Below are 17,411 nucleotides of genomic sequence, written 5' to 3'. Positions count from 1 at the left end.
ACACTTGAATGCAATATTTATGCTTTAAATTGGATTAGCTATGAATAAGGTTAGGCTAAATTGCATTCCTAATTACATTCCACAGTAGAGCCAGGCTATGATTAACAGGTGCAGCTCATGAATGATCTTAGTATATTCATGTATGGAAATCAGATTATAGTCAAACACTTGGCCCTTGTTGACCAACCTGGGTCTCACTGCATACTTGGTACTACTCCTGACCCTGACTTCAGTTGCATACCTTCTCTCATTCCTGACCCTGAGTCCAGCCTTACACCTGGCCCCCTATTCTACCCTGATCATAGCTGCTTACCTGCTTAGGTTCCCAGTGCTGAACACTCCCATTGTCCCAGCTTTGACTGCACACCTAGTACTATTCCAGACCTTGACTCTGGATGCACACTTGGCCTTGCTCCTAGCCCCTCTGCACTGACAATATATCTGGCCCTCACATAAAGCCCCATAATCTGACCCCCTGGACTTAACCTTTTATGTTCAAGTCCACAGGTGCTTATCTAATGCAGTGATCTTTTACTGGGCACTTCATAGACCAGATTTTGTACAACAAAATTTGCTACATCCATTGGCTTCCTTGTTATCTAACATGCTGGTTACTTTGTCAAAGAAGTCATCAATTGGTTGAACACAATTACTCATCCATAAAATTATACTCACTTAGCTGTATAAATATTCTGTTACCATTTCCTTCATTTTCCTAACAAACTGTCCTGAAGTCATTTTCACCCCCAATATTTTCAGTATTTTGCTGTCTTCCTCTCAGCTGGGACTTTTCCGAAATGCAAAGTCCAATAACTATATATTTATGCAATATTATTCTATTAAATGTGATCTTGAGAGTACATAATATTTTCTTTGGTATTGATAACACAACAATGATTCCGGTTTTGCGGCATGACCACGCTTCCGACGCCTCCGACGGCCCGGGACTCTTGCACCGAGGCTGCTCCATGGCCGGAGCTGCAGCGAGCGACTCACCAGCCCGGCAAACACTCGCCAGCCCCAGCTCCCCGTCCGCATCTGTCCCCGCCGCTGCTTCTGCTTTCACCCCTCCCTCAGCCCCGGCTCTCCAACACCCATGCCCATGCCGTTGATATGAGTTTTGAAAGACAAGAGCTTGAGAAATTTGTGATCAGTGTGAGAGCATGAGAATTTTGCTAAAGGCGTGATTCTTACGCTCAATGCGTGAGAGTTGGCAGCCCTGGTATATGGAACGAGCCGCCAGACGGGGTAGCTGAGGCAGATATTATACCAACATTTAAAATACATTTGGACAGGTACATGGGAAGGAAAGGAATGGCTTAGAGGAATATGGGCAAATTGGACTAGATTAGACAGCGCATATTGATCGGTATGAACAATTAGGGTCATGGTGCCTGTATCCCTGCTGTATGGCTCTAACATCGTGCTACCTAAGTCAGCATCATTACCTCCCACAAACAAATGATAACAAACAGCTCTGACTCATGCTGTGGTGCAACCACTAAGATTGTGGTTCATGCGACACATAGAACGAACAATAACGCCCAGCGTTGCTAATCCTCATTGGTTCAGAGAGAGAATAAATCTGATTTGACTGATACACGAGGCACTCAATTAAGGAATAGTGACAGCGTATTTTCCAGCAGAATGAAAATTCTACAAAGCATTAGAAGTCGAACAAAATGTTTCCGCCCGGTTTCGAACCGGGGACCTTTCGCGTGTGAGGCGAACGTGATAACCACTACACTACGGAAACTGTCATGGCCAAAAGCGTGGTGGAAATTCTTTTGTCAATGCTTGATGGTACATTGCAATTGATAGTATTTGTTATTTCTTACTTTAGCCCGAGTTGGGTAAAATGATCATAATTATACTCTCGACGTATTTGGAAATTATTATGCGCTGATTGAATTTTGCAATGAATAAAGAGGAAAAAATATTCATTGTTTCTCTCACGGCTTACTAAATCCATATCACGTTAGCATTTTCTGACCCCCTGTTGCTCCAGTATTTCGTGTTTTGCACAAAATGCACAAGATGCATTTATTTGCGTCTTCGAATTTGTATTATTGTTTATATTTTGCAGTCGGAGGAGCCCATAAAGCTTGATTTTGTGTGGCTATTAAATTATGAAGACCTCCATCATCCGTAGATTTTCTTTCCGTGGAATTGCATTCACATATTAAATATAAATATCAGAATGAAAGTGGTTACTTAACAGCCTCCTCGGTTAAAATAAAGAAAAAGATGTTTCCGCCCGGTTTCGAACCGGGGACCTTTCGCGTGTTAGGCGAACGTGATAACCACTACACTACGGAAACGACCACGCAAGGTACTCCGGCGCCAGGCCTGATGACCTCTCGGCGACAGCTTCCCGTTACTATGGCAATGACTGTTGGTTCTGATTTATCGCAAAAAATGGGGTTGGCGTCGTGATCCAGGATGCAGGTCTCTGAACAAGGGTCTCGACCCGAATCGTCGCCTATTTCCTTCGCTCCATAGAAGCTGCCTCACCCGCTGAGTTTATCAGCATTTTTGTCTACCCAGGATGTATCTATCGATCATTTCTAATCTCACTCGTGCATTTAATGAGTAGTTTTCCCGCTCTTGCTAAATCTACTCCCTCAAATGACCGCTGATTGTTTTTTTGAGTATGGGTGTGTGTATATATATATATATATATCCGTATATATGTATATGAATATTTATATATATGTGTGTGTGTACTCGTGGGCGTGAGTGTATAAATATGGAGGTTTCACGGCAGTCGGGTCACGACCCCATGCTCTGTTGCTACCAAAGATACCAGAGGAGTATATACACATATATTGTAATATATATATTGTGATAAATATATATTTTTGTGTGCGTGTGTGTATATATATATATATATATGTATGTATATACATATATATATAATATATATATGTGTGTGTGTATATATATATATATATATATATATATATATATGCATATATAAATATATATGTATATATTAGAATTAGAATTAGATCCTTTATTTGTCATTCAGACCTTACGGTCTACACGAAATGTCGTTACCTGCAGCCATACATACAATAATAAACAATAGAACAGACAGTAAACACAAATTAACATCCACCACAGTGAGTCCACCAAACACTTCCTCACTGTGATGGAGGCAACATTTTTAGGGCTGCTGTCTCTTCCCTCGCTTCTCCCTCTGCGCTGAGGCGATACCCCACTGGGCGATGGTAAGTCAGTCCCGCGGCTCACCGAGCTCCGCGAACGGGCCGGTTCAAACTCTGCGGCCCGGGGGTGTTCGAAGCTGCCTCCCTCCAGTTCAGCGGATGCAGCTGTTGACGATGTCGTCCACTGGCCCGCGGCCAAACCCCGGACTCAGGCCGTCGCCGTCAGAACGCCGTCTCAGCCACCGGAGCATCGTTCCAGCCCCGAGCCGGGTCACCCTCACGTGAGCGTCGTTCCACCCCGAGCCAGGCCGCCCTCACGGGAGCGTCTCAGCCCCGCGCCAGACGGCCCTCACGGGAGCGCCGTTACGCTTGAGCTGGGCCACCCTCACGGGAGCGTCTCAGCCCCTCACGGGAGCGCCGTTACCCTCGAGCCAGGCCGCCCTCACGGGAGCGCCATTACCCTCGAGCTGGGCCTGCCTCACGGGAGCGCCGTTACCCTCGAGCTGGGCAGCCCTCACGGGAGCGCCGTTACCCTCGAGCTGGGCAGCCCTCACGGGAGCGCCGTTACCCGTTATACTCTCTAGAATTTAGGAGATTGAGAGGGGATCTTATAGAAACTTACAAAATTCTTAAGGGGTTGGACAGGCTAGATGCAGGAAGATTGTTCCCGATGTTAGGGAAGTCCAGGACAAGGAGTCACAGCTTAAGGATAAGGGGGAAATTCTTTAAAACCGAGATGAGAAGAACTTTTTTCACACAGAGAGTGGTGAATCTCTGGAACTCTGCCACAGAGGGTAGTTGAGGCCAGTTCATTGGCTATATTTAAGAGGGAGTTAGATGTGGCCCTTGTGGCTAAGGGGATCAGGGGGTATGGAGCGAAGGCAGGTACGGGATACTGAGTTGGATGATCAGCCATGATCATATTGAATGGCGGTGCACGCTCGAAGGGCCGAATGGCCTACTCCTGCACCTAATTGCTATGTTTCTATGTTTACCCTCGAGCCGGGCCGCCCTCACTGGAGCGCCGTTCCAGCCCCGAGCCGGGCCGCCCTCACGGGAGCGCCGTTCCAGCCCCGAGCCGGGCCGCCCTCACGGGAGCGAGCTCAGGGCGAATCCTGACAGGCTCTGCCTCCGGAGCCTCGAGGTCGCCAGCTCTGCCATTAGGCCTCAGCGCAGATGGAAGCAGAGAAGGGGGATACGACAAGAAAGTTGCATTCCCCCGAAGTGAGAGACAGAAAGCCCTGTTTCAACCCCCCCAATCCACCACCCCCACGCCACCCCCCACCCCCCCCCCCCCATCCCCCCCCCCCCCCCACCCCCCCCACCCCCCCCCCCACACAAACAAAGCCCCCCACACATAACACAAACCTAAAAACCAAAAACTTAACTAAACAAGACGGAAAAAACAACACAAAAAAGTAAAAACAAACGGACTGCAGGCGAGCCGCAGCCGTTCACCAGCGCCGCCACTTCCGGTATATATATGTGTATATATATATATGTATATATGTGTATATATATGTGTATGTATATATGTGTGTGTGTGTATATATATATATTTATATATACATACATACATACACAGAGATTGAAAGAAAAAGGTTGCTAAACAAATTAGAGGTTGCAGCATGGGACCCATACACAAATAAAAACATTTCTTCCATCGAACGTGTCCAAAGACAGGCAGCTCGATTTGTTACTAACACCTATGAGAGAGAAACGAGTGTCACCAAACTTCTGAATTCTCTGGGGTGGAACCCTCTCCAAGACAGACGTGAAGCTCACCGTTTGACCTGTTTTTACAAAATGTTAAATGGTCAGCTCGACATAGATTATAGACCTACACCAAACCCAAACCAATTAGGAGCAGACGAGGGCATTCGATCCAATTTGTGATCCCAGCTACAAAGACAGATGTGTACAGCAATTCGTTCTTCCCCCGCACAATTAAAGCATGGAATAATCTCCACATAACTATAGTTACCCAACCAGATGCAACTAAATTTAAAGTAGCTCTTTCTTCCCAATAACCATTTCTGGCTTAAGCCCTCCCTTCACCACCTCCAGTTTAAATTCCATTTGGAATATTTTGAAGGACCAAGAAACCAAGAAGAACCATGGTTCCCCAGTGGGTTTTTACATACAAAATGAAAACGCATCTGAAGAAAAATTTACAGCCAGATTTATCACTTTTGAGAATTTTTAGATACCAAAGGAATCAAGAGAAAACACAAATAATGCCTTACTTGATGAAATGCAGTGAGCAAACACGATAGTTCCCAATATTTTCAATTCCGATATCTGCACGGCCAATGTTTACCAAGCACTTTAGCCACTGTTCTTCTTTCAGTTCTCTCTTCTCTATACATTCATTTTGCTTCACTTTTGAAATTCTAAAGTTGGGTACATGTCTCTCACACTTACACTGACTCCCACAATTTTTTTCAGCGCATAAATTCAACATTTTGGCGGTTTTTAACAGGTAGGAAAGTACACGTTTCTAGCATTAATAACATATACTGGAAGTGACGGATGTCCTCCAGATGGATTGAGTGGCTCCATGCGTCGAGCCCTCTGAGCCAGTGACCTTACGTGCAACTCCCCTATACACACTTACATTTTTTTTCTCGTTATCATATTGTTCACAGTGTACTATGTTTACATATCCTGTGGTGCTGCAGCAAGTAAGAATTTAATTGTACTATCTGGGACACATGTCAACAAAAGACTCCTGACTCTTGACTTGCTTCTTGTTCATCAGCTGTGTGACGGACTGCCCCGCGGTAGTCTGCCTCATGCCGCTTTGTTTAAGAATAACTAGACCAAGTGGGACCCGTTGTGCCCCGTTCCCTCACTGCAATATTCCACCACTCACTCGTTCCCCCAACGCAATAGTCCGCCACTCACCAATATCCCCCAACTGCTCAGGCGCGGCTCATTTCCCGTCATCCCCCAACACTCCCCCCATTTTCTTCACCCTTCCTCTTCTCTCCCCCTCCTCCTCCCCTCCTCCACTCCCTCCCTCACCTCTCCCTCCCCTTTCCCTTACCCTCAGTCACTCCCTCCCTCCCTCCATAACCCCTCTTCTTCCCTACCCCCTCCTTTCCCTCTATCCCCCTGCTCCTCCATTTCTCACCTCTCCCCTATCCCACTCCCTCACTAAACACAATGTTTAAATAACATTTCTCCTCATCCCCTCCCCCACTCCCTCCATCTCTTTACAACAATGTAACAAATCTCTCATTACACTGGTTGGAACACTGTTGATGGGCAGTTTATGTAAATGAGATCCCATTGTGACATCATACGCAGCAAACTGCCAGTGAACACTGGTGAAGGGTGGTTTATGAAAATTAGATCCCATTGCGACGTCATAGCTGCTAACTGCCAGTTAGATTTTCTTAAAAGCGGGGTTTTGTAAAGTTAAAGGTTTTTTTTCAAAGTGGGGTTTTGTAAAGTTACAAATGTGAATAACTTGTAAAATATAACATCAATTTGAACGCAACTTGATACACCAGACCACAGGACAATGGTGAGTAATCTGGTCCAAAAATTGTAGTGCTAACGTGTACCGTTTTGGCATAACTCAAGGCATGAATCACAGACACACTCACAAACAAACAAGATGAGAATTTTAGCAATATATATATATATATATATATATATATATATATATATTGCTAAAACTCTCATCTTATATATATATATATATATATAGATAGATTTCATGCATCCTCATATGCAACCTTTATCTCATGTCTTCTTTCTTTCTGAGACCCAGGCTGCATGATTTACTTTGGCAGAATTTCCAGAGGGGTTTTGCAGCAGTTGCCCCAATAATGAGCATAATAGGATATGGACAAAGAAACTACACGGGCTGTTTGACCCCAACTCACTACCCTCGGAGAAGAATTTTCTATACCTCAGTTTTGAATAACTGCCCTCTTATTTTATAGCTATGTCCCCATGATTGTGATTCTGGTGGAAAATCTCAACATCAACCTCGCCACGTCTTCTTAGGATCTTTATGCCTGAATAAGGTCGCCTCTTCTAATCTTCTTCCAATGTCAAGGAATGCAAACAATAGTCTTTCTTAATAGGACAACCTCTCATCCCAGGAATTACCCTGGTGAATCTCAATTGGACTCCCTCTAATGCTACTTTATTTTTCAGAGACCAGAACTATGTGCAGTATTACAGGTGTGGCCTCACCAACATGGCTTGTATACTTTTAAACGTTAAAAAACTCTAACAATCTGAGCAATCTGTAAGACTAGTGAATAACAATTGAGCATTGCCAAGGATACTTATATCTCAAAAACTGTTACTTTATATTACAAATACAAGTTATAATTACTGTTTCTGGGCCATATACAGTAGATATATATACATTGTATGCAACTGTTTGTTCTAAGGGTGTTTTACTGGATTTATTTTGTAGGGTTTCAGAAGAATTTAGGGTGAGTTTTGACAGAGTATTTCACTGGCTCTTTGTTTTACAAATGTCATTAGTAAACAGACACCATGCTGACTTGTTGAATAACACTGTGGCTAATTTCATCAAAGGCAACAAAAGCTAAGGAAATTAAATCTGTTGGGATATACATTCACGTAATTGATGTTAGAGCAACAAAGCAGACTTTGCTAGTACTTTCTAGTCTTTAGATACCTAATATATTCTGTTATACCATGTAAAGGTATTATGACATCAGTATGTAAATTCATGTTAAATTATCAGGTAAAGAACACTGAATTGGAATCTCTCAGTTTATTAGGATTCCAGTGAAATGACCGTCTTCTCACACGTTCTTTACTTTTACAGTTTTTAAGGCAATCTTTAAAATTTTTTACTCCTGACCATGAACAGAAACAAGCAAAATGTAAACGTGTTGGCAGAAATACTTTAACCCACATATTTATAGGAATTAATAACAGTTCTAAAATAAATTATTATATCTCTGCTTCAGGAAAGATTTAGTTCTACGAGTATAACAGCCTTCCCCAGTTCTTTGCCCATGCAGTCTGTGTGAGTCTAAGCAAACACTGTGCAGGCTATTTTGCTGTAGAAGGCAGTCTTACTCGTTCAACACATTCATATGTGAATGGTTTTTGGACAGTGATTAAAAGTCAAAGTTATTTATATTCACAATAACGAATAATGCTAGTTACACATCAGCCTTACTTAGATGTATGTTGCCACTACCGCTTCATCATGGCTGGGTCAATATCCCAGAGTTCCCTATCTGAAGCATTTGTGTTAAGAGTCAACAGTGGAACAACCACAATACAAGTGCTATAAAACCCCAAAGTCAGTTTTAAATAGGAATGTATTGGTTCAAGGGGAAAACCCATTACCAACACTAGGGACAAATAGTGATGAACTATCTGGCATTGCTAGGGACATCACGAGAACAAATAAAAGAAAGTCCTAGCAGGTGAAATCTATTATTTAGGATTACAGCCTGTTAGCACGTGCGTTAGGTTTTGAAACCAGAATCCATTATGCATTGGGAGGATTTCCTGATATGAAAACTTATTTTTAAATTGATTCTGCTGAGCAAATAAATTGAATGTACAGAGATTTATTGCTGAGCTAAGTAAATAAGTAGATTTGTTTTGCTGGATAAGTTTTTCATCACTCTTCTCTGTTATTTTTGTCTCAGAGCCCAACCTTTTTCACTGCAGGGTTCATTTGTCTACATCCTATCACCATTTATCTTGCAATAAGTTCTGGTGATACATCCTATTACCATCAGGGGAGCGGGGATGCAGGGAGCATAAATATAATACTTTCCACTACCAAAATTGCACATTGGTTTTGGAAACTAATTACAGATTCCTGCTATCAGTATTTTCAGAATTTAGAGTTGCTTACATTCACAATAAAAATTTGGACTACACCTAATTTTTATGACAATATAACTTCTAACGACGAGGTAAATTCCTTGCTCTGAATCAATTCCAATCTCTCAACCAGTTTAACATAATGATCGCTAAGACAAGGACAATATAATATAACCTTCGTCAGCTGCAACCTTTTCCAGATTATTTCTTCCATTCTCTCCATTTGGAAATGTATTTATTCTGCTGGCTGGTTTTCATTTCTTCACAAATATGCTCAAAAATGTTTACGAGCAAGGTTTATTGGACATAGATTAGGCAAGGAATTGGGGATGTTTTGCTATGCCATGGCATGAGTGCTGTAGCAAAATATAATGCTTTCACTGAAATCAGCTAATTAATTATAGGTCCATACATGTAGAATATAACCTTGCCTGATTCTACTAGAAGTGCATGAATCAGTTAGTCCATCAAAACAACCCACATATCTCAACCTTTCACTGTAGCTATGTGGAAGTTTGGGACTTCCATGGCAAATGTGGAAGTCCTGAACTTCCCCTGGCTGATCACAAATAAGTTCTCAATTGCACTTTCACTGAGCTGTAGAGAACAAACCTTTGCATAATTGCCCTTTGAACATGTGCCAAGATAGGTGCAGTGCAAGAACTTGGAATGGAAAGCAACAGCATGGGTAGTTGTAAGTATACATATAATTGTGATATAATGTTATCAATGTTAATGTACTTAATTGTTTAAAATATTGTACTGCAAGGAATCTTTCAAATAATATCAATAGTTTGATTCATATTTTTACAATATTTAATTATACAATATTTACGATATTGTTTTTGCAAATATCAAAGGAATTCTGTGGTCAATGGTTACTATAAATTGCTGCAGGTTTTACAGACATCTTCACCTCTCACTATTGAAGTCTGAGGTTTCCACCTGTTTTAAAACGGTATCAATAATACCGCTGCCCAAGAAGAGTAAGATGACATGCCTTAATGATGATTGACCAGTGGAACTAACATCTATGGTGATGAAGTGCTTTGACAATAGATCAACGGGAATGAGATCTCACTGGCTCTCCACTCTGCACGGGACCATTTGGACAATATAAACATATATGTCAAGCTGTTGTTCTTTGACTACAGGTTGGCGTTCAATGCCATCATCCACCTCCTAACTTGTTACCAAGCTGAGGGAACTGAGTCTCTACATATCCCTTTGCAACTGGATCCACAACTTTGTCTACATAAAACAGAACACACAATTGGTATGGAATTCATAACAACACTTCTTCATCGATAACCATCAGCATTGAGGTGGATCTCAATGCTATGTGCTCAACCCCTGCTCTACTTATTCCATAACAATGACTGTGCTGCTGGACACAGTTCCAATGCCCTCTTCGCTGATGACACCACCGTTGTTGGACTAACCTATACTTTATGTAAGTGAAACAAACAGATGATTTAATCACTTGATCGTTCAGAACATTCACACATTTCTACTTTTTTTAAACTTCCATGTGCCAAATGTTTGAAATTTAAATGTTTTTTTGCAACAAACCTCCAAATAAGTAATATTTCCTTCAAATTGCATAGACATGATGTTTGTCTTAGCCGTTCAGACCAGCTTTCCTGTACATCACCCATGCTGTGTAACCATATACGTGGACCATTTTCACAGAGAAAGCATCAATTTAGTGGTGCATATGGATTAATGTCACATGTGTGCCCCTATGCTAGCAGAAACTTGCAGTTGCTTAAATGTAGATTTGGTGATATAAAAGCCATAAGGGTAAAGTCAACAGCTGCGTAACATATCCCCTGAGTCAGATTTTTTCCCCCAGATTCTCCAAATAAAGCAAACCCTGTGATGTAATTAGTCTGATCAAAAGACTCCAAGCCCCAGAATCATTCTTGTTCTTCTCTAAATATATCACATTGTGTATAGACGTGATTCAATTCAACGTATCTTATGATGCTGAACTGTAAAAAAAATTGAGACCTGGATAATATAAAAACACTATCAATAAACAGGAACGCTATAGAAATAAGGAACTGCAGATGCTAGTTTATAGAAAAAAGACACAATGCTGGAGTAACTCAGTGAATCACCACCATCACTGGAGAACATGGAGAGGTGATGTTACCTATCCATGTTTTCCAGAGATGCTGCTTGACCTGCTGAGTTACTCCAGTACTTTGTGGTTTTATTTAACAGGAATGATATGTATGACATTTTTAAGTGAAAAGGAATTTTTGAGGTTTAATTGAACAAGTCTCAGAAACAAAACCCGAAATGCTGGCAATTGTGGGAGAAAGTGACCTTTCCATTTGGCTAAGTAGCAACAGAGAGTTTGTTAATCAATTTAGTTATTTGCATTTCCTCTACAACTTGTGAATTGTGACATCAAATAGAGATGGCTAATAAGTTGCAGACAGAAAAGGAAACAATAGCAATGACATTTGATTGTGAAAAAAAGCAAAACTGTGTGAAATTGTCCCTTCAGTAGCAAATAATCTGTGAAATTCAGTCAAACACCTGAACAGTGTGATATTTGGCATGTTGCTCCACAGGAGATCCTTTACAATGATCACTCTATCATATTGATAATAATATAAAATCCCAGTTTATATTTCATGTATCCTTTTACACGATCAACAGGAACAATTTTCATTTGTACAATTAACTCAATGGAACAAAAAAAATAGCAAAGCATTGTTAAACAAAATAATACAGCCAAATTGCATAAGCAGATGACAAAAGAAGGCAAATTCTAGAGCCGAGGCTGTTAATAGCTGTAGTCATGACCATTAATGGGGAAGTGATTTCAATTTGAGGGTGAATTTATTGTTTTGAGAATGTTGTGACACAAGTACAGTACAAAGGTATAAATCTGTATCATTCTCATAAGAGGTTTGTACATAAATATCTGAACACTTGTACAGCTCTATTATTAGAAAATGGCATGTTGATGACACATTCCAGTAATAATGAAGAATGGTGTAAACCCAAGTGTTAAGAGACCTAGTTTTTACAATGGTCTAACACCTAAAGTGAAAGCATGTCTCTGCTGGCAACTTGAGCCTGCTCTACAATTTAATAAGATCATGGGTGATCTTAACTTTGATCTTGTTCATTTTAATCATCACCCATTTTTTAAATTCTACCAGATATAAGCCTAACCCATGATCTTAGTGGCCTAGCCTGCCCTCGCCCATTCCTGGTATTTGTGTTGTAAATCTTCCCTGAACTTGGCTAGGGCATAGAATATAGAGCAGGAAGTTTTGGTACAACTGTATAAGTTCGACCACAGCTGGAGTGCTGTATGCAGTTATAGACAATAGACAATATACAATAGGTGCAGAAGTAGGCCATTCGGCCCTTCGAGCCAGCACCGGCATTCAATGTGATCATGGCTGAACAATCAGTACCCCGTGTCTGCCTTCTCTCCATATCCCCTGACTCCGCTATCTTTAAGAGCTCCAACTAACTCTCTAGAAAGCATCCAGAGAATTGGCCTCCACTGCTTTCTGAGGCAGAGAATTCCACAGATTCACGACCTTCTGTGTGAAAAAAAATTCCTAATCTACATTCTAAATGACTTACCCCTTATTCTTAAACTGTGGCCGCTGGTTCTGGACTCCCCCAACATCGGGAACACGTTTCCTGCCTCTAGCGTGTCCAAACCCTTAATAATCTTTTATGTTTCAATAAGATCTCCTCTCATTCTTCTAAATTCCAGAGTATACAAGCCCAGCCACTCCATTCTATCAACACATGACAGTCCCATCATCTCGGGATTTAACCTCGTGAACCTACGCTGCACTCCGCACTCCCTCAATAGCAAGAATGTCCTTCCTCAATTATGGAGACCAAAATTGCGTACAATATTCCAGGTGTGGTCTAACTAGGGCCCTGTACAACTGCAGATCTCTTTGCTCCTATACTCAACTCTTCTTGTTATGAAGGCCGCCAACATGCCATTCGCTTACCACTGCCTGCTGTACTTGCATCGACATACTATAGGAACAAGTGATTGCCCTAGAAAAGGTTCAAAGGAGATTCTCCAGAATGTAGCCTTCTTTAGTTGGATGTTTGTGTTTCTGTTTTTTATGTTCATAAATTCCAAAGAATAGAAGACTAGTTTATGCAATCTCCTCTCAACATCATAACCTGGTGGCATTGGGCTGGGGAATCTGCTCTGTACTATGTTGACTGAAAATAAACTCATTGCTCCAGATAGGAACTAACTGGTGTTTTGTATTGCTGTTGCAAAAGCTTTTCAACCTTTCTATTTGTAAGTTAATTCTTTTTTTCATTATATTTGTGCATCTGTACACTATTTAGAGAACTGTGTGCATGCACCACTAAAATCTTTGGACTGTAGAAACAAAGAACTGGTTAACACACAAAAGGACACAAAGTGCTGGAGTAACTCCACAGGTCAGGCAGCATCCCTGGGGAACATGGGTAGGTGACATTTCGGACTGAGATCCTTCTTCAGATTCAAATTCTTTGGACCGCCTCTTTTCCTAGCCTTTACCCATTTTTAAAGATATTCGTATCTCTATTTCTGGTACAATTTGCTTAATTCTTCAAAGCTTTGAAATCCAGCAACAATTTTACAGACTCAATTAATTAACAATTCTTTCATCATTTTTATGTTTCTGTCTGCACACTATTTTACCAATACTTTTGTCATTGGAACCTGAATGTATGGATTGTATTAACTGAAAATGAATAAATACCATGAATACAAATCCCCAGCACAAATCCTCAAAGGATGCTACTTGCCTCTACCTTCCATGTTGCATACATGAGTATCATCCCCACACTGCTTTCTGCTTCCTAGCAAGTCTCCTTGCCAAAGATAGACACAAAATGCTGGAATAACTCAGCGGATCTGGCTGCATCTCTGGAGAAAATGGATAGGTAATGTTTCGGGTCGGGAACGTTCTTCTTGTATTTTTGAACATTTGAAATTCTTGTATTTTAGAACAGTTGGACAGGGTCTTGGTGAGACCACACCTGGAGTATTGCATACGGTTTTGGTCTCCTAATCTGAGGAAAGACATTCTTGCCATAGAGGGAGTACAGAGAAGGTTCACAAGACTGATTCCTGGTATGGCAGGACTTTCATATGAAGAAAGACCGGATAGACTCGGCTTGTACTCGCTAGAATTTAGAAGATTGAGCAGGGATCTTATAGAGACGTACAAAATTCTTAAGGGGGTTGGACAGGCTAGATGCAGGAAGATTATTCCCGATGTTGGGGAAGTCCAGAACTAGGGGTCACAGTTTAAGGATAAGAGGGAAGTCTTTTAGGACCGAGATGAGAAAATCATTTTTTACACAGAGAGTGGTGAATCTGTGGAATTCTCTGCCACAGAAGGTAGTTGAGGCCAGCTCATTGGCTATATTTAAGAGGGTTAGATGTGGCCCTTGTGGCTAAATGGATCAGGGGGTAAGGAGAAAAGGCAGGGATGGGATACTGAGTTGGATGATCAGCCATGATCATATTGAATGGCGGTGCAGGCTCGAAGGGCCGAATGGCCTACTCCTGCACCTATTTTCTATGTTTCTATGTTTCAAACTATATTATTAATTCTCTTTGCCATTTGCTTTCAGTTTTGGCTTTAATTTTGACTAATAGCTTCTGATGTAATACTTTATTAGGCTCAAAGTCAACATAGTCAACTGTCTAAACATTCTCCTGTTTACTACTTTACCTATTTCCTCAGTTCAGTTAGGTTCATTAGCCATGACCTACCTTTTACAAATTCATATCTTTCTAATCAAACTTCCCTTATTTTCCAGTATTCTGTTTTTTAATTATATGCTTCATTAATATTGTTTTAATTAAAACCCACTTGAGCTAGCTGAAGGCAACTAATTTCTAATTATTTTCAAATGTTAGTAGAAAACCTAGTTTAAAAGCACGTATCCTACGTTCTATAAAGAAAATACTAGGAATTCAATGCATGAGAATAGGAAATACTTATTTAACAGTTTGGTTTTGAAGTACCTTTTTTATATTAGATTTAGAACAGCATTCAAATGGTTAAATTTTGAATTGTGTATTTAACAGCCAAGAAACTACTGTACTAATTATTGGGGAAATTGATACATTCTGCGGGTCAGGCAGCATTTAAGGATAACATGGTTAGGTGACACTTCGGGTCGTGACTCTTCTTTGGACTGATTGTGGTGGGGAGAAGAAAGCTGAAAGAGAACAGGGTCAGGAAAAAGCCTGCGGAGTGGTAGGTGGATATTGGTGAGAAGGTGGGGGGATGGGGGGGGGGGGGGGGTTTTTGATAGGCAGATAGTTGGACAAAGACCACAGATGTAAAGAAAAAAAGCATGACACAAGGACAGAAGAAGTGTGAATTGTAAAGCCGGAGGAAGGAATGTAGGTGGAAGGGGAAAAGGGGAGAAATTGTTGCTTTCAGGTGGGCCACAGGGGAGGAAAGAAAAAGAAGGATTGTTTGTAGGTTAGTTACCTAAAATTGGAGATTTAAATGTTTAGAGATTGTAAGCTACCCAAGGGGAACATAAGGTGCTGTTCCTTCAGTTTGCATGTGGCCTCACACTGGCAATGGAGGAGGTCCAGGACAGGAAGGTTAATATGGGACTGGAAGGGGAGTTAAAATGGTTAGCAACTGGGACATCCAGCAGGCCTTGGCGAACCGATCGCAGGTGTTCTGTGAAACAGTCGACAAGTCTACCCTTGGTATTGCCGATGTAAAGAAGGTCACATCGGGAACACCAAATGTAGCAGATGAGTTTAGGGGATGCACATGAACTTCTGCCTCACCTGGAGAACTGCTGAGGTGCCTGGATGGATTCAAGGAAGGAGATATAGAGACAGGTGTCATAACTCCTGTGGTTTCAGGGAAAATACCGGGGGAGCGGGTAGTGTGGGTGGGAAGGGATGAGTGAACCAAGGAGTTGCAGAAGGAGCAGACTCTGCAGAAGGCGGAAAGGGATGGGGACGGAAAGATATGGTGGGATCATATTGAAGGTGACAGAGATGTCGGAGAGTGATGTGTTGGCACCAGAGGCTGGTGATGGAGCAAAGGAAATAGGCAACGTTTCGGGCCGAAACCCTTCAGAAGAAGGATTGTTCAGAAAAAGAAGGGTTTCAGCCCGAAACGTTGCCTATTTCCTTCGCTCCATAGATGCTGCCTCACCCGCTGAGTTTCTCCAGCATTTTTGTCTACCTTCGATTTTCCAGCATCTGCAGTTCCTTCTTAAACAAGAAAGGGTGGATAAATGTGACACCGCTGTGCTGCCTTCCCCCACGCTCCCAAAAGAATCTTGCTGAGATCACTGGTGAGATTGTGTTTGGAGTGTAGTTTTCACCTCCACTTGAAGATGGATATTTTTTCTTAATCCCAGTGTATTTTGAATTAATAGATAAATTCCTGGGATGGAGAAAATTTCCTGTGGAATTAAGATTAGCCTAGATTCACAAAAGAATGAAAAGAGAAAACATTCAGACAGAAGATTTCTTAGAGGAATTGACAAGATTGATGCCTGTAGTGGGAGACTCCAGAATTAGAAGGATTGATTGCAGGATGGGTCATGTAGGTTGGAAGTGAAAGGAAATCTTCTAAACCACAGATTGTACTGTTAATCCTGTGCATCTCAATCTTCTGGATCAGCCTAGATTTGGGAGGTCGAATGAAAAGAGAAAGTATAAAGTTAATGGCAAGACCCTTCACAACATTGATTTACAAAGGGATCTTGAAGACCAAGCCCATAGTGAAGTGAAAGTCGCAACACAAGTAAATAGAGTGATAAAGAAGACATATGGTATGCCTGCCTGCATTGGTTGAAGCACTGAGTATTGGAGTCAGGAAGTCATGTCGCAGCTTTATAGGACTTTGCTTAGGCTGTATTTGGAGTATTGTGTGCTGTTCTGGCAGGGCCGGATTTAGATGAAGAGAGGCCCTACGCTATTCTACTTGTGAGGCCCCTCCCAATCCCCTATGCAAGGCCCCTCCCAATCAGCCTATGAAGGTAAATCCGGCCCTGCCAAGGCCCCACTAGATCTCAAGGCCCTAAGCCTAAGCTTGTGAAGCTTATACGTAAATCCGGCCCTGTGTTCTGGTCATCCCTTTATAATGATGTGGCGGCTTTGGAGAGGGCACTGAAGTTTTACCAGAATGCTCTCTGGATTAAATGGTATTAATTATAAAGAGAATTTGGACAAACTTGGATAGTTTTTCTCTGAAACGACCTGATAGAAATGCATAAAATGATGAGAGGCATAGATGGTGCAGACAGGGTTGAAATATCAAAGGCTAGAGGACATAGCTTGAAGGTGAGAGAGGGAAGTTTACAGAAGATGTGCGGGGCAAGTTTTTTACACAGCGAGTGGTT

At 41.6% G+C, this 17,411-nt stretch overlaps 2 non-coding genes across 2 annotated transcripts; both read right to left on the bottom strand.

Moving 5' to 3' along the window:
• Positions 1-1,683: 1,683 nt before the first annotated feature.
• trnav-cac (transfer RNA valine (anticodon CAC)) lies at positions 1,684-1,756 on the bottom strand. Its single transcript has one exon. It is a non-coding gene; the product is annotated as a tRNA-Val (tRNA).
• A 492-nt stretch (positions 1,757-2,248) lies between these two features.
• Positions 2,249-2,321, bottom strand: trnav-aac (transfer RNA valine (anticodon AAC)). The gene has a single exon. It is a non-coding gene; the product is annotated as a tRNA-Val (tRNA).
• Between the last annotated feature and the right edge of the window lie 15,090 nt (positions 2,322-17,411).

Source organism: Leucoraja erinacea, chromosome 11, assembly GCF_028641065.1.
Source record: "Leucoraja erinacea ecotype New England chromosome 11, Leri_hhj_1, whole genome shotgun sequence".
Lineage (NCBI taxonomy): Eukaryota > Metazoa > Chordata > Chondrichthyes > Rajiformes > Rajidae > Leucoraja > Leucoraja erinaceus.
This window is presented reverse-complemented; position numbering and strand designations above follow the sequence as displayed.